Source organism: Anomaloglossus baeobatrachus, chromosome 1, assembly GCF_048569485.1.
Source record: "Anomaloglossus baeobatrachus isolate aAnoBae1 chromosome 1, aAnoBae1.hap1, whole genome shotgun sequence".
Lineage (NCBI taxonomy): Eukaryota > Metazoa > Chordata > Amphibia > Anura > Aromobatidae > Anomaloglossus > Anomaloglossus baeobatrachus.
The window spans coordinates 797,679,477-797,701,751 of record NC_134353.1 but is presented as its reverse complement, the minus strand read 5'-3'; the positions used below and the strand labels follow the sequence as shown (position 1 = coordinate 797,701,751).

The 22,275-nt window shown below is 47.8% G+C and overlaps 1 protein-coding gene across 6 annotated transcripts in view; it reads left to right on the top strand.

Annotated features, from left to right (window-relative positions):
* The first annotated feature begins 7,253 nt into the window (after positions 1 to 7,253).
* YTHDC2 (YTH N6-methyladenosine RNA binding protein C2) overlaps positions 7,254 to 22,275 on the top strand; it is a 276,916-nt gene continuing 261,894 nt past the window's right edge. For 4 of the 6 annotated variants that reach the window (XM_075325005.1, XM_075325003.1, XM_075325004.1 and 1 more), the window contains exon 1: positions 21,089 to 21,156. The gene's annotated coding sequence lies outside the window, so the exon portion shown is untranslated. The other 2 variants (XM_075325002.1, XM_075325001.1) reach the window with 2 other exon arrangements.

The following is a 22,275-nucleotide window of genomic DNA, read 5'->3' as shown; positions in this document are numbered from 1 at the left end:
ATTTGCCTGCAAGGCTGCCACGGCCTGTGAGAAGGCGGCGGCCTTGGAGCAGGGGAGAGTTGAGAGAAAAAATCTGTTTGGCGGACTGGAAGAGAATTCTATCCTGTAGCCGTGGGAGATGATATCTCTCACCCACTGATCAGAGACGTGTTGAAATCAAGCGTCGCCAAAGTGGGAGAGCCTGCCACCGACTAAGGACGTTGCTGGAGCGGGCAGATAGTCACGAGGAGGCTGCCTTAGTGGGAGCAGCTCCTGCGGACTTCTGTGGACGCGCTTTTGGGCGCCAGTTGGATTTCTGGTCCTTGGCTGAGTTAGCGGACGAGGCCGAGGGCTTAGAGGACGACCAGTTGGAGGAACGAAAGGAGCAAAACCTCGACTGATTCCTACCCTGGGCAGGTTTCCTGGCTTTGGTTTGTGGCATGGAAGTACTCTTCCCGCCAGTAGCTTCCTTAATAATTTCATCCAGCTGTTCTCCGAACAGCCGGGACCCAGCAAAAGGGAGCCCAGCAAGGTACTTCTTTGAAGAAGCATCTGCCTTCCATTCTCGAAGCCACAAGATTCTGCGGATAGCGAGGGAATTAGCCGAAGCCACCGCAGTGCGGTGAGAAGCCTCCAGCATGGCAGACATGGCATAGGATGAAAAGGCCAAAGCTTGGGAAGTTAAGGCATCCATTTCGGGCATAGATTCCCTGGTGAGGGAATGCATCTCCTCTAGAGAAGCAGAGATGGCCTTGAGAGCCCACACTGCTGCAAAAGTCGGACAAAACGCGGCCCCCGCCGCTTCATACACGGATTTGGCCAGAAGGTCAATCTGGCGGTCAGTGGAATCCTTAAGGGAAGTGCCATCAGCCACCGACACAACCGTCCGGGCTGCGAGCCTAGATACCGGAGGGTCTACCTTTGGGGAATGAGCCCACTCCTTGACCACCTCAGGTGGAAAGGGAAAATGGTCATCAGAACCACGCTTTGGGAAGCGCTTGTCAGGACAGGCCCTGGGCTTGGTCACAGCGGCCTGCAAACTGGAGTGGTTAAAGAACACACGCTTTGCTCTCTTAGGCAAGGTAAACTGGTGCTTTTCTGCCAGAGAGGGTTGCTCCTCTGATACTGGCGGATTGAGATCCAGTACAGAATTAATAGAAGCAATCAAGTCACTAAGATCTTTACTTTAGGACAGATCAATGGGGTACATGGAGTTAGTCTCCGAGCCCCCTGTAAGGGCATCCTCCTCATCCTGCGAGTCAGCTCTCGAATCAGAGCCACGGGAGGAGGAGGGAGAGGGAACCCTGCGTCTCTTCTCAGGAGGACGGGGTCTGGGCCCTGATGATGAGTCCTCTGTGAGCTCCAAACCTAAGGGACCCATAGCAGTAGGGGCACCCTGCAAAGGGGGCTGATGCATATTCATCAAAGTCCTGGACAGAAGTTCCATGGACTCAGCAAAAGACTGGGAGATAGACCTAGAAAAGGATTCTACCCAAGCCGGGGGTTCAGCCACAGGAGCAGCCTGAGAGACCACTGGGGGTGAGACTCCAGGCTGTGGCACCGCCAAGTTAGAGCAGGCATCACAATGTGGGAAGGTGCTCGGTTCAGGCAGTAGGAGCTTACATGCAGCACATACAGCATAAAGCTTTGGGGCCTTGCTCCTCGTGTGAGACATGCTGCTGGAGTGGGGGCTCTGCCAGAGAATGAACCCCAGAGAGTATATACAAAGGACCACAACCGAAGACTGGTTGTGGCTTACCAGACCGCTGGAGCGGTGTTGTGTGCCCTCCAGATCCCGAAGCCCGGACCTCCCTAAGCACAGCACCTCAGCAGGGATGCAGAGTGCAGACCAGCGCTGAGAGAGCACTGAGAAAATGGCCGCCGGAGCGAAGAGAGGGGGCGGGACTTGCTTGAGGAGCGGGACCTGGAGGGCCATAGGGACCTACAGGGGAGGGGACACACACTGCAGTGGGGAGTGTCCCTCCCCTGTACAGAACGGCCGCCGGGAGGAGCCGAGCCTGTCCCTCTGCATGAGTGACATGCGAGGGCAGTGAAACAGAAACTAGGCCTCCGGCGAAGCCGGGGCCTAAATTTGAGCGGCGCGGCCGACGTGCAGGCACCATAGGCGCGGTTCTCAGGCGACAGCCAGAGAACCCGCCGGAAATGTCAGTAAACACAATAAGCACACTCTCCCCCAACAATAAAGTACAGGGATCCCGAAATATAAACGTCTCAGGTACTTAGCTGCTGAGACGCAGGGCCAGGTCCCTGGGGATGAGTGCTCCAGTCCAGCAGGGTCCTGAAGGGCTGCGGATGGAGACCGGTCTCCTGCCAAGCATGGAGACCGTGCTGGCTCCCACTTCAAGCCAGAGCCCAGGAGGGATGGTGAAGGAGCACGGCATGTAAGGCTCCAGCCTAGGAATCAACCTTACAATACCGCCGACACAGTGGGGTGAGAAGGGACATGCCGGGGGTCCAGACGTGGACCCGCACTTCTTCAATCTCGTTCCAAAAGGAAAAAAAATCATATGAGAATGCATGTGTGGATGTATGCCTCCTGAACACAAAGCGATAAACTGGCTGGGTCTGCTCACCAGGGGGTGTATAAGCTCAGAGGGAGGAGCTACACTTTTAAGTGTAGTACTTTGTGTGTCCTCCGGAGGCAGAAGCTAAACACCCATGGTCTGGGTCTCCCAAAGGAACGATAAAGAAAAGGGAACGGAATATCCAGCTTGCCTACAAACTCAATTGATGCAAGGAATGTCCATTGAACCAAATGTGGATATCCAGAAATGAAAAAAAAAATCCAGATTCTAAAATTCTAAAAGTTTATAAAAAAAATGGATATCAAATCATGATGAAAGCACGTGTTTGAAACACTACAATACATCATTTTTAAAGCTTGAAAAAGAACGCATTGCAGCATTTGAAACATGTTTCTTTCATCATGATTTTAATATCCATATAACGTCTCTCTCACAGAAGAGTTAGAAATGCAGTAATAAGGCTGTACACTAGGTGGAACTGGGGATACCCAGAGGCTGAGGGAAGTCAGGTAGATCAGTGTCAGAACAGAGACGACACAGAGAGACACAGGGAGCAGACAGGAGAGAGGTCATAAGACAAGCCGGAGGTCGGGTAACCAGGAGAGAAAGTAGGAATACAAGGGGCAAACAACTGAGTAGTCAGGGGAGAAAGCCGGGGTCAGGAGCCAGACGGGAAAGAAGTCAGAGGGGAGTAGACAGAGGCAAGTCAGGAGGTCGGTCCAGGTTCAAGTACCAAGATCAGTCACTATACCAGGAGACAGCTGCTTGCAGCAACAGAGCCAGAAAATATTTCTGGAGGAGCATGCTCAGTAAAGAAGCCTGAGCAATTACCCAGAAGGTGAAAGAACAGGTGAGCAATCAGCTCCTATCAGAACCAACCTGGACTCCAGTATAGTGACCAAGCTGCTAGATCTGTAAGTGCCACAGAGCATCTCCAGGTCTGTGAGATGCTCTGAACAGAGAAACGTGACAATCCATTTTTTTTTAATAAACTTTTGCAATTTTAGAAGCTGGAATTTTTCCAAAAATAGACAGGTCAGAGTTAAATTTGCTGAAAAACACCTCATGAAGCCAGCTCAGTTCTGGAAAAGTATTCTATGGACAGATGAGACAAAGATCAACCTGTACCAGAATGATGGGAAGAAAAAAGTTTGGAGAAGAAAGGGAACGGCACATGATCCAAGGCACACCACATCCTCTGTAAAACATGATGGAGGCAACGTGATGGCATGGGCATGCATGGCTTTCAATGGCACTGGGTCACTTGTGTTTATTGATGACATAACAGCAGACAAGAGTAGCCGGATGAATTCTGAAGTGTACCGGGATATACTTTCAGCCCAGATTCAGCCAAATGCCACAAAGTTGATCGGACGGCGCTTCATAGTACAGATGGACAATGACCCCAAGCATACAGCCAAAGCTACCCAGGAGTTCATGAGTGCAAAAAAGTGGAACATTCTGCAATGGCCAAGTCAATCACCAGATCTTAACCCAATTGAGCATGCATTTCACTTGCTCAAATCCAGACTTAAGACGGAAAGACCCACAAACAAGCAAGACCTGAAGGCTGCGGCTGTAAAGGCCTGGCAAAGCATTAAGAAGTAGGAAACCCAGCGTTTGGTGATGTCCATGGGTTCCAGACTTAAGGCAGTGATTGCCTCCAAAGGATTCGCAACAAACTATTGAAAATAAAAATATTTTGTTTGGGTTTGGTTTATTTGTCCAATTACTTTTGACCTCCTAAAATGTGGAGTGTTTGTAAAGAAATGTGTACAATTCCTACAATTTCTATCAGATATTTTTGTTCAAACCTTCAAATTAAACGTTACAATCTGCACTTGAATTCTGTTGTAGAGGTTTCATTTCAAATCCAATGTGGTGGCATGCAGAGCCCAAGTCGCGAAAATTGTGTCACTGACCAAATATTTCTGGACCTAACTGTACATAATAAAGGTTTTTTGCATCACCGGATTTTTAAGGCTGTAGTTTTTTTATTTTTCAGCTGACAGCCATGTGAAGGCTTGTTTTTTCCGGGATAAGTTGGAGTTTTTATTGGCACCATTTTTGGCCACATAATATTTTTTGATCACTTTGTATTCCACTTTTTGTGAGGCAGAATAAAAAAGAAACAGAAATTCAGGAATTGTTTTTTTTTTTACGCCGTTCACTGTGCCGTAAAAGTGATGACAGTTTTATTCTTCGGGTCGGTACGATTACATTACATATACGATTATGATACCACAGCCCGGGGTGGGAAAACAAGAGATCAATCTGTAGTTCAAGTTGAGAGGAGTGGAGCTGGGGCTAGGTGTAGTGCGAGCAGGAGGAGAAGTTCAAGTTGAACGCTGCCAGGGAAGGAGCCCTGGTACCTTGGCTAGGTGGCAGACTGTGGTCTCCGTCAGCAGGAGACGGTAACACGGCTCGGCAGATCCAAGGTGGACCAGGACAGGGTTGTAGCCTGCCGGTACCGACACGGAGAACTGACCTGGAAACCGTAGCACAGAGGGGGGTACTCGGACCCTGAAGCCAGAACCGAAACCAGCGGCCTAGCTAATTAACCGATTGAGGGCAGGATTATAGGTCCTGTCCCACCCAAAGTCCCTAAAAGAAGACAACAGCCCACCGATAGGGATAAGGCCACCGCCAGGGCCCATAGATCCCACTGGCCAGCGTCTGCGGGCATGGCTCCTTAGGCCACATCCAGCCGGGAGCGGACTCCTGAGTTCCAGACCAGGCAGTCCACCATACACAAAGCAAGTGCAGAGGGAAAAGACAGCCACCATCAGCCCGGGTGGGGGACCTGAATGCAACCAGCCACGGCACCGGCCAACAGCATCTTGGTTTACCAAAAGACTTGTGTGATTCATTTGCTGTGAGTAACCAAACATTCCCTCGCACGTCCGGGCACACCGGCCCTTGCCATCGCTATACCCTGCACAAAGACACTGGGTCCCGGGGCAACCATCCCTTCCCACGGAGGGGTTAACATCCAGCTGCCACTACATCTCCCCCGGGTGCCCCACAACAGCAGCGGTGGTGTCTCACCTCACCACACACCGTGGGTGGAGTCCCGATCTTAATACGGCCAAGCCCATACATCTACGTCCCCCCCCTTTTTATTCGGCGTGTCCGCGAGAGCCCCGGGTCCGGAGAACCTCCAGCTACCCACAGAAGGTCCGGATCCGAGCAGCGGCGTCTGCTGGCAAGGGGGCGGCACACAAACAGTACCTGAACTCGGACACACACTTCTGTGACATATGGTACTATCAGTTTTCATTTCAAAATGCTGTGTGTAATATGGATAATATTTAAATCTGAATCTACTGCATGCTACTTGATTTTCTGGAAAATTACATAAATGATTTTACTACCCATAGATTTTTTTTTTGCAGCTTACGTGCATCAATTTTAACTACTATAAAAAAATGCTCTAAACTTGAGAGATATATACAGAGCTATTAGACTTTTTTTTACTTTTTTGTAGATCTGATATGAAAGCTTCTGAACAGCACTTCTTTGGTAGCTAATCAGTTCCCTCTAGTGGTAAGATAATAAAACAAACCTGCAATATGCATTTAAATGGAATTTTTCAGCAGATTTTTGCTTTGAAATCTGGTTAACAAATAGATTTCAGCAATGCATCTCTTTTCACACTGTGTGCAGTTGTTTTCCTGTATTTTTTATTTTTTTTTGTTTCAAAAGAATATCAGTGCATGACTGGGTCAGCTAGCCCCCACCCCCTCTACTCTTGATAAAGAAGATGAGGTAGTTAAACATTTTGGGTGGATAGGTCATCTGATTCCCAGATAAATAGACAAATGAAATGTGTTTCAAGGTAAAAACACTGTTTATTCTGGTGAGGTGAAATCTCAAATCTGGTAGATCAGCTTGCACAACACAGTTGGAGGGCAATGGTGCAGTGGAGCAGGACTTGCCGGACGGCATGTAAATCATTTTAGAAATTCTTCTGTAACCAATGCCATTAGTATGTTTTGCAACAATAATGTTACGAAGGTCTTGAGACAGCTCACTGGTTTTACCCATCATGAGATGTTTCTCGTGTGGCACCTTGGTAATAAATCACTTTTTTATAGGCTATTAGTTGAACCAGCTGATATTATTTTTCACTATGTGGCAGGATTGCTTTCTACTTACTGATGTCATGACTCTCCATGGCTTTTTACACCTCTCTTTCTTCATGTGTTCAATACATTTTCCCTGTGTCATTTCTCATTATCATTATTACACATCACTAAATTTATGGACATCTATGGTTTGATTTCTTTATTTGTATGGATTGGATGGGTTGTTACCGAGATCTGGTGAGAATTTAATGTCAATAACACCTTTAGAAATATATTTACTTAGAAAATGGGTGATGTTTCCAAGCCTTATTTCATCCGCTATATATTAATATATTTTTATTGATTATATTGATCATCTAAAACAACTAGTGTTATATTAAGAATATGATAACATTTGACCACATTCATAGCAAAAGACATTTTAAGTCATAATAATATTGAAATAAATATAGTATTTTGGGAAATATGCTCATTTTAATAATGTTTATTCTTTCCAGTCCAGGAAACTGGGAGACTATTCCAACTTTGGATATCCCATTCCAAGATGTGCCTGAGTGGAGGGAAATTCAGGACAAATGTTGGTTGTGGGTGGGTCTGCTGGGAAGCAAATAACCAAATATTTTATATACTGGTTGCTACAATTAAAGGAGAAAGTGAACTTGAGGAAGTTTATCTCGTATGGAGGTAAAGTAATGTTGAGTAATTCTGATTTTTAATAGCGTACTGTAAAATTACTTAATCCCTAATGACGCCAATACACCTTTTCATGGCATCCGTTAAGGAGGCCTTAATTCTCAGAGCCGCTTTTTCACGATGCTGAGTATTGTGTATAGTGCCCCCCAGTGGGTAAAAAATGAGGGAACGTTTTAGGAACTGATTATTCCTTTAAATGCTGCTAACAATCGCAACAGCAATCTCTAAAAAGATAAAATATAGAAAGAAGATAAAAAAAGGATTAAAACACCCCCTTTATCACCATACCCTGAGATCATAATCACAGGTGCCAGTAGTTGCAATTGCACCCTGAGGTTATCTAATGATCCCCAGGTATGGTGGCCTATTTGACACTGCTTTAGGCCCCCTTCACACATCCGTGAAAATCATGCACATTTTTCACGGACGTGTCAAAGGTGCGTATTGCCCTCCGTGTGCCGTTTTTATGGCACAACGTGTGTTCTCCGTGTTATCCGTAATAACACACGGAGAACAGGAACTTTCTGCTCACCTGTCCCTGGCGTTGCTCTCCGTGGTGCTGATCTTTGGTCTCCAGTCCTGCCGACTCCCCACTGCTGCTGCTTCCGCCCGCAGTGGATTCAATGATCATAATGAGCGGGAGTCGGAAGAAAGTGACAGCAGTGGCAGAGACGGCAGTGCTGGACAAGGTGAGTATAGTTTTTTTTTTTTAACAAACACGTGTGTTTTCTCCGGTGCGTGTCATACGGATCACATCTGTGCGGTCCGTGTGACACACGTGATGCCGGAGAAAAATGGACATGTCTACGTGTGGAGCACACGGGCACACGTATGCTCCACACGTACACATGGTCCATAGCATAACACGCACGTGTGCGCAGACCCATTGATTTTAATGAGTCTACGTGTGTCCGTGTCTCAGGCACGTCAGGAAACGGACCAAACACGTACCGGAGACACAGACGTGTGAAGGGGGCCTTAAGCAGAGTCAGTGAGAGACTGACAGGTCCATGTAATGCAGTACACAAGTCCTGCAATTCATGAGACCAACAATAAAAGTGAAAAATGCTCATATCTCACAGTAGGACTAAGTGAAAAAGGAAAAAAAAATTAAAACATATGCAAAAAGGTAAAAAAAAAACCCCACACACAAAGGAAGAGCACAAAAAAAAACATTTTGCCACTAAAAACTCATCCTTTGTGTTAAAACAAAAATATACAAAAAAAACTTAAACACAATTGGTATCTGCACGTCTGGAAAAACTAAAACTATAAAACTGTTGCCTTATTTATTCCGTGTAATTAACACACAAAAAAAAAGAATAAAAAACACACTAAAAATTTTAGCTTTTTCATCACACTAATGGAAAAAAATGAGCTATCAAAAGTCATATGTAAAATGTTTTATAAATAAAAACGACAAATCAGCCTACAAAAAAAAAGGATAATTTGGGGAAAAAATGAAAAAAGTTACAGCTGTCACAAAACTAGAAATGTAAGAAACAAATTCATTTTTGAAAAATATTGTTTTTAGTATGTAAAAATAGCAAAGTATAAGATAAAGATATACATCTGGTAGCACTATAATCATACTGATCCAAAGAATAAATTGGTCTTATCACTTTTAACGCATGGTGAACCAGGCAAAAAAAGAAATAAACACAATAATTGAATTGCTGTTTTTGTTCATTCTGCTTCAGAAATGTCTGAAAAAAAGCAATAAAAAAATCTTATATACCTCCAATATACTGTAAATATCAAATAAGTCTTCAACTCATCCTTAAAAATAAATAAATAAATAAAAGGATAAATTTGAGCCATGCCCTTCTGCGATCTTTGGGAGGCAGAATGAACAAATCAACAGTAGTTGAAGAATTGGCTTTATTTATTTTTTATTCTGTTCACCTTTCGTTATAAGTGATTAAGCAGTTTTTTTCCTCCGGTCAATACCATTACAGTGATACCAGGTTTATATAGTTTTTTTCAAAGATTTGGCTGCTATCATGCTAAAAACGATTTTTTTTTTTTATAAAATAAAGTTTTTTTGCATCATTGAATTTTGAAGGGTAGCATTTTTTTTATTTTTCTGCCAACATAGTCATGTGATGGCTTGTTTTTGTGGGATGAGTTGGAGTTTTTATCGGTTCCAATTCAGGCCACAATTTTTTTTATCGCTTTCTGTTCTGCTTTTTGTGAGGCAGAATCAAGAAGAGACAGCAATTCAGGAATTGTTGTTTTTTTTTGTGCCGTTCACCGTGCCATAAAAGTGGTGGGACAGCTTTATCGTTTGGGTCAGTACGACTACAGTAATACTATAACGGAAGCGTTAATATCAAATATATGTACTTTTTTTTACACAAATAACTTTATTGAAATTTTTTTTTGTTTTTTATTTTCTGTCGTTTTTTATGTTAACTAACTTTAACTGCTCTGATCACAGCTTCATCGCATTGCAGTGCTCAATCACTGCAGTACAGTGCAGATATCAATGCTGCATTCAGAAGTTTAAGTGATCATGCTACAAGAATGATAACTCAGGTTTCCCATAGTTAGGTGACCCTAGGTCGTCATGACGACCTCAGGTCACCATGACGATCATCAGGCCCTAGCGGTTACATCGTGGGGGCACTGATCGGAGGGGAGAGGGAGAGCGATCCTCCCAATTCTCTAAGTGACACGATCGATATCGATTGCGGCATTTAGGGGTTAAACAGTCAGGGACAGGGCAAACACCATCCGTGGCTGGGAAAGCGAAGTCGCTTGCGGCTATCGCGGCGGGCACAGCGTGGATGCCTCCCAAGATCACCATGACATACCAATATGTCATTGGTCGGGAACTACTTCATTTCCATCACATATAGGTACGTCAATGGTCATGTAGTGGTTAAAATACAATGTGTAACGAAAAAACAGTCTCAGAATCACAGGGTTATATAGAAGCATAGCAGAGTTATTAGCACATAGTGATATTGATCAGAATTGAAAAATGGGGCTCAGTCATAAAGGTTAAAATTGGCTCTGTCACTAAAGAGTTAATTGACTGAATGTTTTCAAATTCTTTTAAGCTAGATGGAAGACTTATTCTGGGGGAATATATATATATATATATATATATATATATATATATATATATATATATATATATGTATATAAAACAGTATGCCATCAGCTAACAAGGACTGTTTATGTTCAGTTTAGCTGATCTGGATCCCTTAACCCCTTCAGCCCCCAGCCTGTTTTCACCTTAAAGACCCGGCCATTTTTTGCGATTTTGACCAGTGTCACTTTGACAGGTTATAACTCTGGAACACTTCAACGGATCCTGGCGATTCTGAGATTGTTTTTTCGTGACATATTGTACTTCATGTCAGTGGTAAATTTAGGCCGATATGTTTTGCGTTTATTTGTGAAAATTTCGGAAATTTAGCGAAAATTTTGAAAATTTTGCAATTTTCAAAATTTGAAATTTTATGCCCATAAATCTGAGAGATATGTCACACAAAAAAGTTACTAAATAACATTTCCCACATGTCTACTTTACACCAGCGCAATTTTTGAAAAAAAAAAAAATTTCCGTTAGGAAGTTAGAAGGGTTCAAAGTTCATCACCAATTTCTCATTTTTCCAACAAAATTTACAAAAAAAAATTGTTTAGGTACCACATCACATTTGGAGTGATTTGAGAAACCTAGGCGACAGAAAATACCCAAAAGTGACCCAATTCTAAAATCTGCACCCCTCACTCTGCTCAAAACCACATCCAAGAAGTTTATTAACCCTTTAGGAGCTTCACAGCAACCAAAGCAATGTAGACGAAAAAATGAAAATTTTACTTTTTTAACACAAAAATGTTACTTTAGCCATAAAAATTAGTATTTTCACAAGGGTATCAGGAAAAATGCATCATAAAATGTATCGTGCATTTTCTCCTGAGTACGCAGATACCCCATATGTGGTAGTAATCAAATGTTTGGGCACACAGCAGGACTCGGAAGGCAAGGAGCGCCATTTGAATTTTTGAGTGCAAAATTAGCTGCACTCATTAGCGGACGCCATGTCGGGTTTGAAGACCCCCTGAGGTGCCTAAACAATGGAGCTCCCCCACAAATGACCCCATTTTGGAAACTAGAGCCCTCAAATATTTTTTCTAGATGTTTGATGTGCACTTTGAACACCTGGGGGCTTCACAGAAGTTTATAACGTTGAGCCGTGAAAAGAAAATTTTTTTTTTTTACCACAAAACTGTTGCTTCAACCAGATAGCTTTTTTTATCACAAGGGTATCAGGAAAAAATGCACCATAAAATTTATGGTGCATTTTCTCCTGAGTACGACGATACCGCATATGTGGTGGAAATCAATTGTTTGGGCGTACGGCGGGGCTCAGAAGAGAAGGAGCGCCATTTCACAGTAAAATTGATTGGAATTATTAGCAGACGCCATGTTTCATTTGGAGACCCCCTGAGGTGCCTAAACAATGGAGCTCCCCCACATGTGATCCCATTTTGGAAACTAGACCCCCCCCATACAAAAAAAATTAGTTTGGCGAAATAAAAAATACAGACATCAGTAAAAAAAAAAAAAAAAAAAAAAAAAAAGAGCGCCTGCCACTAAGACCAGTGCCAAACGTGAGAGCAATGCACGAGTCTCGCATCGCATCATCCACTGCAGTCTGAAAACGAGCAACTGCGCTGGATAATGCGATGCGAGAGGGCGGGGCGGCAGATGAGAAAGGGCGCAGCGGATGGAAGATGGGAAAGGGCGCAGCGGATGGAGGAGCGGCAGAGGATGGGAAAGGGCGCAGTGGATGGATGATGGGAAATGGCGCAGCGGATGGATGGGAAATGGCGCAGCGGATGGAGGAGCGGCAGAGGATGGGGGGGGGGTGAGATGGGGATACCTACCTTACAGGATGGATCTAGGCAGCAGGATCACAGCAGACAGAAGAGGCAGCAGATGAAGGAGGCAACAGATCGAGGAGGGTGAGAGGGGGCAGTAGATGGAAAATGGGAGAGAGCAGGCAGCAGATCGGGGAGGGGGGCAGAGTCTGATGCGAGAGAGAGATGGCACATGTAGGGGAAGGGAGGGGGGCTTGCAGCACATGTAGGGGGAGGGAGGGGGGCTTGCAGCACATGTAGGGGGAGGGAGGGGGGCTTGCAGCACATGTAGGGGAGGGTGGCTGGCTTGCAGCACATGTAGGGGGAGGGTGGCTTGCAGCACATGTGCTGCAAGCCAGCCACCCCCCCCCACATGTGCTGCAAGCCAGCCACCCTCCCCCCACATGTGCTGCAAGCCAGCCACCCTCCCCCCACATGTGCTGCAAGCCAGCCACCCTCCCCCCACGTGGGGGGAGGGTGGCTTGCAGCACATGGAGGGATAGGTGGTGTGGCGATGGAGAAGGGGCAGCCGATGAAGGAGGCGGCGGCGGCGGCCGCCGCCGATCGGGGGCAGCAGCGGCTGAAAAAGGTGGGTGCGACGGTGGCGGGGACAGTGGCGAGCATGGCGGCGGGGACGGCGGTGGATCGGGAGCGGCGGCGGGGACAGCGGTGGAGCGGGAGCATGGCGGCGGGGACGGCGGTGGATCGGGAGCGGCGGCGGGGACAGCGGTGGAGCGGGAGCATGGCGGCGGAGACAGCGGTGCAGCGGGAGCATGGCGGCGGGGACGGCGGTGGATCGGGAGCGGCGGCGGGGACAGCGGTGCAGCGGGAGCATGGCGGCGGAGACAGCGGTGCAGCGGGAGCATGGCGGCGGGGACGGCGGTGGATCGGGAGCGGCGGCGGGGACAGCGGTGCAGCGGGAGCATGGCGGCGGAGACAGCGGTGCAGCGGGAGCATGGCGGCGGGGACGGCGGTGGATCGGGAGCGGCGGCGGGAACAGCGGTGGAGCGGGAGCATGGCGGCGGAGACAGCGGTGCAGCGGGAGCATGGCGGCGGGGACAGCGGTGGATCGGGAGCGGCGGCGGGGACAGCAGTGGAGCGGGAGCATGGCGGCGGAGACAGCGGTGCAGCGGGAGCATGGCGGCGGGGACGGCGGTGGATCGGGAGCGGCGGCGGCAACAGCGGTGCAGCGGGAGCATGGCGGCGGAGACAGCGGTGCAGCGGGAGCATGGCGGCGGGGACGGCGGTGGATCGGGAGCGGCGGCGGGGACAGCGGTGGAGCGGGAGCATGGCGGCGGAGACAGCGGTGCAGCGGGAGCATGGCGGCGGGGACGGCGGTGGATCGGGAGCGGCGGCGGGGACAGCGGTGCAGCGGGAGCATGGCGGCGGAGACAGCAGTGCAGCGGGAGCATGGCGGCGGGGACGGCGGTGGATCGGGAGCGGCGGCGGGGACAGCGGTGCAGCGGGAGCATGGCGGCGGAGACAGCGGGAGCATGGCGGCGGGGACGGCGGTGGATCGGGAGCGGCGGCGGGGACAGCGGTGGAGCGGGAGCATGGCGGCGGAGACAGCGGTGCAGCGGGAGCATGGCGGCGGTGCATTGGGAGCATGGCGGCGGGGACAGCGGTGAAGCGGCAGCAGCGGCGGGGCGATCGGAGACAGCGGCGGTGAAGCGGGAGCAGCGGCGGGGACAGCGGTGAAGCGGGAGCAGCGGCGGGGCGATCGGGGACAGGGGCGAGCGGCGGGGCAATCGGGGACAGGGGCGGGCGGCGGGGACAACAACTTACCGCTCTCCTCGGCTTCTAGGGACGATCACAGGCCGCAGATCCACATTGATTGGAGAGAGCGGTCACAAGACCGGTCTCTCCAATCAGAGCTGGGGGCGGGTGAAGCATCGATCACCCAGCTCCAGCCAGTGCTACAGCAGCACTGATCAGGGCTGGATTTCAATGTTCCAGCCATTTTCAATGGCTGGAACATTACAGTGGCTGTAATTGCCTGAGCGGCGTTCGTCAGCCAATCACAGCCTCTGTAGGTTCGGGGAGGAGGCACCACCCCTCCTGAGGTCAGGCAGAGGTCCCCTCCTTCCCGAATCTACCGTTTAAGTAAATAAATTTCACTCCCCGGGGCTCCGGGACCGCGATTTCGCCAGGACGTACTGAGTACGTCATGGGTCGTTTAGCACCATGTCACCATGACGTACTCAGTACGTCCAAGGTCGTTAAGGGGTTAAAGAAAATCTGTCAGCAGGTTTTTGCTACCTCATCGGACAGCAGAATGATGTAGGCAAAGAGATCCTGAATCCAACAATGTTTCACTTCGATTATTAGGTGCAGCCATTATGACAGAATGAGAATTTTTAGATTTAGCCATCTAGCAGAGCTGAGAACGGCCTCACCAGACTTTCTATAGAGATCGTGCATTCACAGTGAGGTGTGAATCAGAGGAGGAGTGTACCGGAGTGCAGTGCGCATGATATTTTAGTCGGAGCAATGATAAGTCCTGCTTAACGAACATAGCAAAAAAAACAACAACAGACCTTGTCAAGACAGGTACCCCTGAATTCTATGTTTTAACCCCAGCAGCGTGCTGTCTTCAGCTTACATAGCAAAAACAGATTCTTTTTAATAAAAGGGTTTTGACGAAGGGCATTAGCTATTGATTCTATTACTAAAATATAAAAGTTTGGAGACAATCATCCCTGTCTAGTCCCTTTCTTTATATGGGAGTAGGTTTGTCATTTATGATCACCCGTGCTGACAGTCCATGATATAAAACCTTGATCCAGTTTCTCATGTGTTGGTGCATGCCAATGGTCTCCAGTGTGGCCTCTAGAGATTCCTAGTGCACCTGTGAATTGCATTTTTGCCATCGACCAATAAACACAGAGGCTTTGCATGCGCGAGCTCTGGAATTAAAGATATAATTTTGACTGTATTATTTCAGGCCTCCCTTCCATGGCCAAAACCCACCTGTGTGTTAGGTTGGGAGTATAAGAATGTAATATCACTTCGGAAAATAATCTGATACATTAACTGATTAGAGATATTGGGTGAAAATTAGCATAATCTGATGAGTCCTTCTCTGGTTTTAGGAGGACTGTGATATGGGCTTATGAGAATGCTTTGTATTAAAGAAAATAGTTTTCAAAATGTTTTAGAAAACATACAAGTAAACCTGGACTTTTCCCGACTTTCAGGTTTGGGATGACCTCTATCAATTCAGGTTCTGCAACATCATGTTCCATGGAGGCCACCATTTCCACCAAAACAGGACCAGGAGAATATTTCCCCAAGTATTCTGTTATACTTTGGCTTGTTGCCAAAGCATCGGAGCAATGTGACTGTTATATATTCTGGCATAATAAGTCCTAAATTCCTCCAATATCTCAGATGAAGAGTGAACTGAAGTTCCCGTGGCAGTATTTATGGAGAATATAGGAGGTTGTGTGGGATGTTATGATCCAGCCAACCACTTTCCACATTTGTCACCGAATTCAAATAACTCTTATGGAGTTTGTCGCTTACGCATAGAGACCTATGATCTAAAATAGCTAAAGCTTGTTGGCGCGGGGGTGAAATCTCTCCTTTCAATAAATCATTGGAACAAGCTTTATTAATGACCTCTTTTGTGCCCAGGAGATATAAGATATCTATGAGCTATTTAGAGCAGTCTTTTTTGAGTCTAGCTCTATGAGCAATAAAGACTCCTCATAGTACGCGTTAGGGTTATTTCGTTTATTTATTCTGCTTATTCTGTATGGTCGTGCAGGTCAATCTTTTGATATTTGTAGTACACATCCTGCCTGCCCTCAACCCCTTCATGACCGATGACATACCCATACGTCATGGTTGGGAAGGGGTTACCGACCTAAGACGTATAGGTACGTCATGGCAATTGTGTAGGGCATAGGAGTTGTACCCCGCTTGATCACCAATAGGAGCAAAACTTACAGTACATGAAAGCTGATCCCTGGCTCTCAGTCAGGGATTGTGATTGTTTAACTCCCTAAATGCCGATAGGTGCCCTGTGATGTCATTGCAAAGGCCCAATCAGTGCTGTGGTGACCCAAATCATCATAACGACCTCTGGGTCACCCAGCTATGGAAAGCCTTTGGGATCATGCCAGGAGCATGATCTCAGAGGTTTGTGTCAGTGCAGCACTGACATATATAATGTAATGCAATGCTGATGTCTTGCAATACATATCAGCCATCAAGGAAATAAAAGGTAAAAGAAAATGTGTAAAAATATTTTTGAAAAAAACTCAGCAAAAAAATTATACCAATAATTATGTATAAAAAAAATTCCTTTCATGAAGTGACCCAAGATGACCTCATGAGGTCACCCCAAGTTCTAGCAGTGGCTCACATAGCAGTGTGTAAGCGGCCATGGCAGTGTGACAGGAGTTCGGATGAGTTCGTTGCCAGCATCAACAGTGGCAATAAACTCAGCTGAACCCATGATGGCAGCGTGCATCAGTGACTTTAATTACCCTGGCCATTCTTGCTTTAAGTATTGCGGGAGCCAGCGAGGTCACCGCATGTCACAGCCGTGGGCTCTTGCGATACTTTGGGCAAGAACGGCAGTGGTCAAGTGGCATGTGATTACATCATGGGTTCAGCTGAGTTTATTGCCGCTGACAACAAACTCATCTCAACTAAACTCCTGACGTCACTGCTGTGGCTGCTCAGACACTGCTATGTGAGCCACTGCTAGGACCCGGAGCAACCTCATGAGGTTATCTCAGGTTCCTCCAGTGGATGTCACACAGCAGAAGATCTGTCTCACCTAGTGAGTGCCCTAAGGCCATGTGCGCACACTGCTTTTTTGCTGCGTTTTTGGTGCAGACTTGGTGCAGTTTATGTTCATAAACTTCATGCAGTCCTTCCCCAGCAAAGTCTATGAGAAATCCGAAATCCTGTGCGCATGTTGCTTCTCTTTTTCCTTACAGGTTTTGCTGCAGTTTTTCTGCAGCAAAAAGTAGTTGCATGTCACTTCTTTTCTGCAGGTCCCTGCGCTTTTACCTGTGTTTTGCCATTGATAATGTTAAAAAAAAGCAGGGACCAGGTCACAGTGGCTCCGCCCTACAGCTTGGGGTTAATCATGGTTGTGGGGAAGGAGTGGTGGCATGGTATACTACCACTAGGTATTGCGAAACAATTCATGGTTTTACCTTCTTTGGGGACATGTGTCTTAAGAATTGTGAATCTTATGTTGTATTTTATGTTTGTAAAATGAAAATTGAAAATTTCAATAAAAATTCAAAGTTTAAAAAAAAATGCAGGGACAAAAACGCAGACAAAAAACACAGCAAAAATGCATGTTTTTTGGGTGCGTTTTTCTGCCAGAGGTGTGTTTTTTGCTGGAGAAACAAATCTTCAATGTGTGCACATACAATAACAGTGGATGTATAGAGCTGACTCACTGGGTGATCTCGCCTTATACACGGTAGGCAATGGCTTTGTATTACAGCCAAGATTTGGCTTTAACAATCGCGTGTGGTGCCCTCCAGCTCCACCTGTGATAGTTATCTTGGTTAATGCTGCTGTCAAACTCTGACAGTGGCATTAACAATGCGCCAACATGGGAGCACGTCATTCTATGACATGCCCCTATAACTTGATCGCAGGTTTTACGATGCATTGCTAAGACAGCCAGGGGTCTGCTGAAGGCCTCTGTGCGTTTCATTACAGCGCTCACTGTTGGCAGCCTTCATAGGAGACTGTGATTTTCACTATATGGAGCAATGCTGTGGCAGCATCAAGGCCCCTAAGAAGACTAATAAATATAGTAGAAAGTATAAAAAAAGCTTTAAAAATCATGGAAAAAACCCCCACCAGAAATAATTTTATATATATATAATATATAAAACAAAATATATACACACACTACAATTCAAAAGTTTAGGCGGACTTAGATATTTCCATATTTTTGAAAGAAAAGCACATTTTCTTCAATGAAGCTAACATTAAACAGAAATACACTCTATACATTGTAATTGTGATAAATGACTATTCTAGCTTCAAATGTCTGGTTTTTAATGCAGTATCTACATAGGTGTATAGAGGCCCATTTCCAACAACTGCCACTCAAGTGTTCTAATGGTACATTGTGTTTGCTGTGTTAGAAGGCTAATGGATGTTTAGAAATCCCTTGAAAACCCTTGTGCAAGTATGTTAACACAGCTGAAAACAGTTTTGCTGATTAGAGAAGCTTTAAAACTGACCTTCCTTTGAGCTAGTTGAGAATCTGGAGCATTACATTTGTTGGTTCCATTAAACTCTCAAAATGGCCAGAAAAAGAAAACTTTCATGTGAAACTTGACAGTCTAGTCTTGTTCTTAAAAATTAAGGCTATTCCATGCGAGAAATTGCCAAGAAACTGAAGATTTCCTACAATGGTGTGTACAACTCCCTTCAGAGGAGCGCACAAACAGTTCCCACACAGATTTTTAATACTTGAACAACTAATTTTAATAAAAATGGTCTCGAATTCCCCCTATTTTTTCAAAACAAGCCAAGGGACAGCAGACAACTGGGAGCTGATATTTTTTTTTTAGAGTGGAAAGGGCCATAGTTATTTGGCCCTTCCCAGTTTAAAAATAGCATTCCGTAGTCTCCCCTGGTGCTGACCTTGGCTCTTCCTGTTGCCCTGCTACAGTGGAAAACAGGGTAATATATAGGGCTGAAGCCAGCTGTGAATTGCCAGCTGGCATAAAGTCCTGGTATTAATAATGGGTGGGTATCTATCAGACACCTCCATTACTAAGCCAGTAGTAGAAATTATAAAAAAAAATATTTTCTTTGAACAAATACCCCCGACTACAGCACTCGTTCACCAATTTATTAAAAATGTATTTTTAAAAGTCCACCATAATCCATAGCGAGGTCTCATGATGTTCTCCAAAAACGAACTGCAGCGGGTCACACATCAGAGTGTGATCGGCCGCGGGCAGGGACGAGCGGTGACAGCACGAGTTCACCACAGGTCAGTGCCTGTGGCAGGTCTAACCACAAGTATCACAAGAGCCCGCAGTAATGAACTTTGGTGAACTAACACTGATCCCCGTCAATGACACATTACCCCAAATAACACTGATCCCCATCAGTGATGCATTACCCCCCCAATAATACCGATCCCCGTCAGTGACGCATTACCCCCCAATAATATTGATCCCCGTCAGTGACGCATTACCCCCCAATAACACCGATCCCCGTCAATGACGCATTACCACCAAATAACACCGATCCCCGTCAGTGACACATTACCCCCCCAATAACACCGATCCCCGTCAGTGACGCATTAACCCCCAATAATACCGATCCCCGTCAGTGACGCATTACCCCCCCAATAACACCGATCTCCGTCAATGACGCATTACCACCAAATAACACCGATCCCCGTCAGCGACACATTACCCCCCAATAACACCGATCCCCATCAGCGACACATTACCCCCCAATAACACCGATCCCCGTCAGTGACACATTACCCCCCAATAACACCGATCCCCGTCAGTGACACATTACCCCCCCAATAATACCGATCCCCGTCAGTGACACATTACCCCCCAATAACACCGATCCCCGTCAGTGACGCATTACCCCCCAATAACACCGATCCCCGTCAGTGACACATTACCCCCCAATAACACCGATCCCCGTCAGTGACACATTACCCCCCAATAACACCGATCCCCGTCAGTGACACATTACCCCCCAATAACACCGATCCCCGTCAGTGACACATTACCCCCCAATAACACCGATCCCCGTCAGTGACACATTACCCCCCAATAACACCGATCCCCGTCAATGACATTACCCCCCAATAACACCGATCCCCGTCAGTGACACATTACCCCCCAATAACACCGATCCTCGTCAGTGACACATTACTCCCCAATAACACCGATCCCCGTCAGTGACACATTACCCCCCAATAACACCGATCCCCGTCAATGACATTACCCCCCAATAACACCGATCCCCGTCAGTGACACATTACCCCCCAATAACACCGATCCCCGTCAGTGACACATTACCCCCCAATAACACCGATCCTCGTCAGTGACACATTACCCCCCAATAACACCGATCCCCGTCAGTGACACATTACCCCCCAATAACACCGATCCTCGTCAGTGACACATTACCCCCCAATAACACCGATCCCCGTCAGTGACACATTACCCCCCAATAACACCGATCCCCGTCAATGACATTACCCCCCAATAACACCGATCCCCGTCAGTGACACATTACCCCCCAATAACACCGATCCTCGTCAATGACACATTACCCCCCAATAACACCGATCCTCGTCAGTGACACATTACCCCCCAATAACACCGATCCCCGTCAGTGACACATTACCCCCCAATAACACCGATCCCCGTCAGTGACACATTACCCCCCAATAACACCGATCCTCGTCAGTGACACATTACCCCCCAATAACACCGATCCTCGTCAATGACACATTACCCCCCAATAACACCGATCCCCGTCAGTGACACATTACCCCCCAATAACACCGATCCCCGTCAATGACATTACCCCCCAATAACACCGATCCCCGTCAATGACATTACCCCCCAATAACACCGATCCCCGTCAATGACACATTACCCCCCAATAACACCGATCCCCGTCAGTGACACATTACCCCCCAATAACACCGATCCCCGTCAGTGACACATTACCCCTATAACGCTGATGATCCCTCATACTACACGCTAACCCCTAACACCTCTAGGCTCCAATACACACTGCCGCCAGACGCCATGCTATTTCACACATCTCTCCTTTCAATACAAAACCAATGCGCCCCCTCTCTCCCGCCCGCACAGCTTTGCAGCAGATGCCGCAAGTCAGGTCGCTTAAGACGCCGTACCACGTGACTTTGCGTGTCACATGAACGGCTGACGTCAGAAGGTCCTTACTGAGAAAAGAAACTCACCGCTGTCCTGGAGGTGAGCGCGGGGTGGGAGGTGTCACTGCAGGGGGGAAGATACAGGGACCCCGAGGTGCGGATATCGGAAGCTTTCCACTCACTGGGTGGTGTGACGGCGCCCACTATTACAGGTGGGAGTGTGAGGGGCGCCCACTATTATAGATGAAGGTGTGCGGGGGGGCACATTATTACAGGTGGGGGTGTGAGGAGCGTCCACTATTTTAGGTGGGGAGGTGAGGGGAGCCCACTATTACAGGCGGGGTCGTGAGGGGCGCGCACTATTACAGGTGGGGGTGTGAGGAGTGTCCACTATTTTAGGTGGGGAGGTGAGGGGCGCGCACTATTACAGGCGGGGTCGTGAGGGGTGCGCACTATTACAGGCGGGGTCGTGAAGGGCGCGCACTATTACAGGCGGGGTCGTGAAGGGCGCGCACTATTACAGGCGGGGTCGTGAAGGGCGCGCACTATTACAGGCGGGGTCGTGAGGGGCGCGCACTATTACAGGCGGGGTCGTGAGGGGTGCGCACTATTACAGGCGGGGTCGTGAGGGGCGCGCACTATTACAGGTGGGGGTGTGAGGAGTGTCCACTATTTTAGGTGGGGAGGTGAGGGGAGCCCACTATTACAGGCGGGGTCGTGAGGGGCGCGCACTATTACAGGCGGGGTCGTGAGGGGCGCGCACTATTACAGGCAGGGTCGTGAGGGGCGCGCACTATTACAGACAGGGTCGTGAGGGCCGCGCACTATTACAGGCGGGTTCGTGAGGGGCGCGCACTATTACAGGCGGGGTCGTGAGGGGCGCGCACTATTACAGGCGGGGTCGTGCGGGGCGCGCACTATTACAGGCGGGGTCGTGCGGGGCGCGCACTATTACAGGCGGGGTCGTGCGGGGCGCGCACTATTACAGGCGGGGTCGTGCGGGGCGCGCACTATTACAGGCGGGGTCGTGCGGGGCGCGCACTATTACAGGCGGGGTCGTGCGGGGCGCGCACTATTACAGGCGGGGTCGTGCGGGGCGCGCACTATTACAGGCGGGGTCGTGCGGGGCGCGCACTATTACAGGCGGGGTCGTGCGGGGCGCGCACTATTACAGGCGGGGTCGTGAGGGGCGCGCAGTATTACAGGCGGGGTCGTGAGG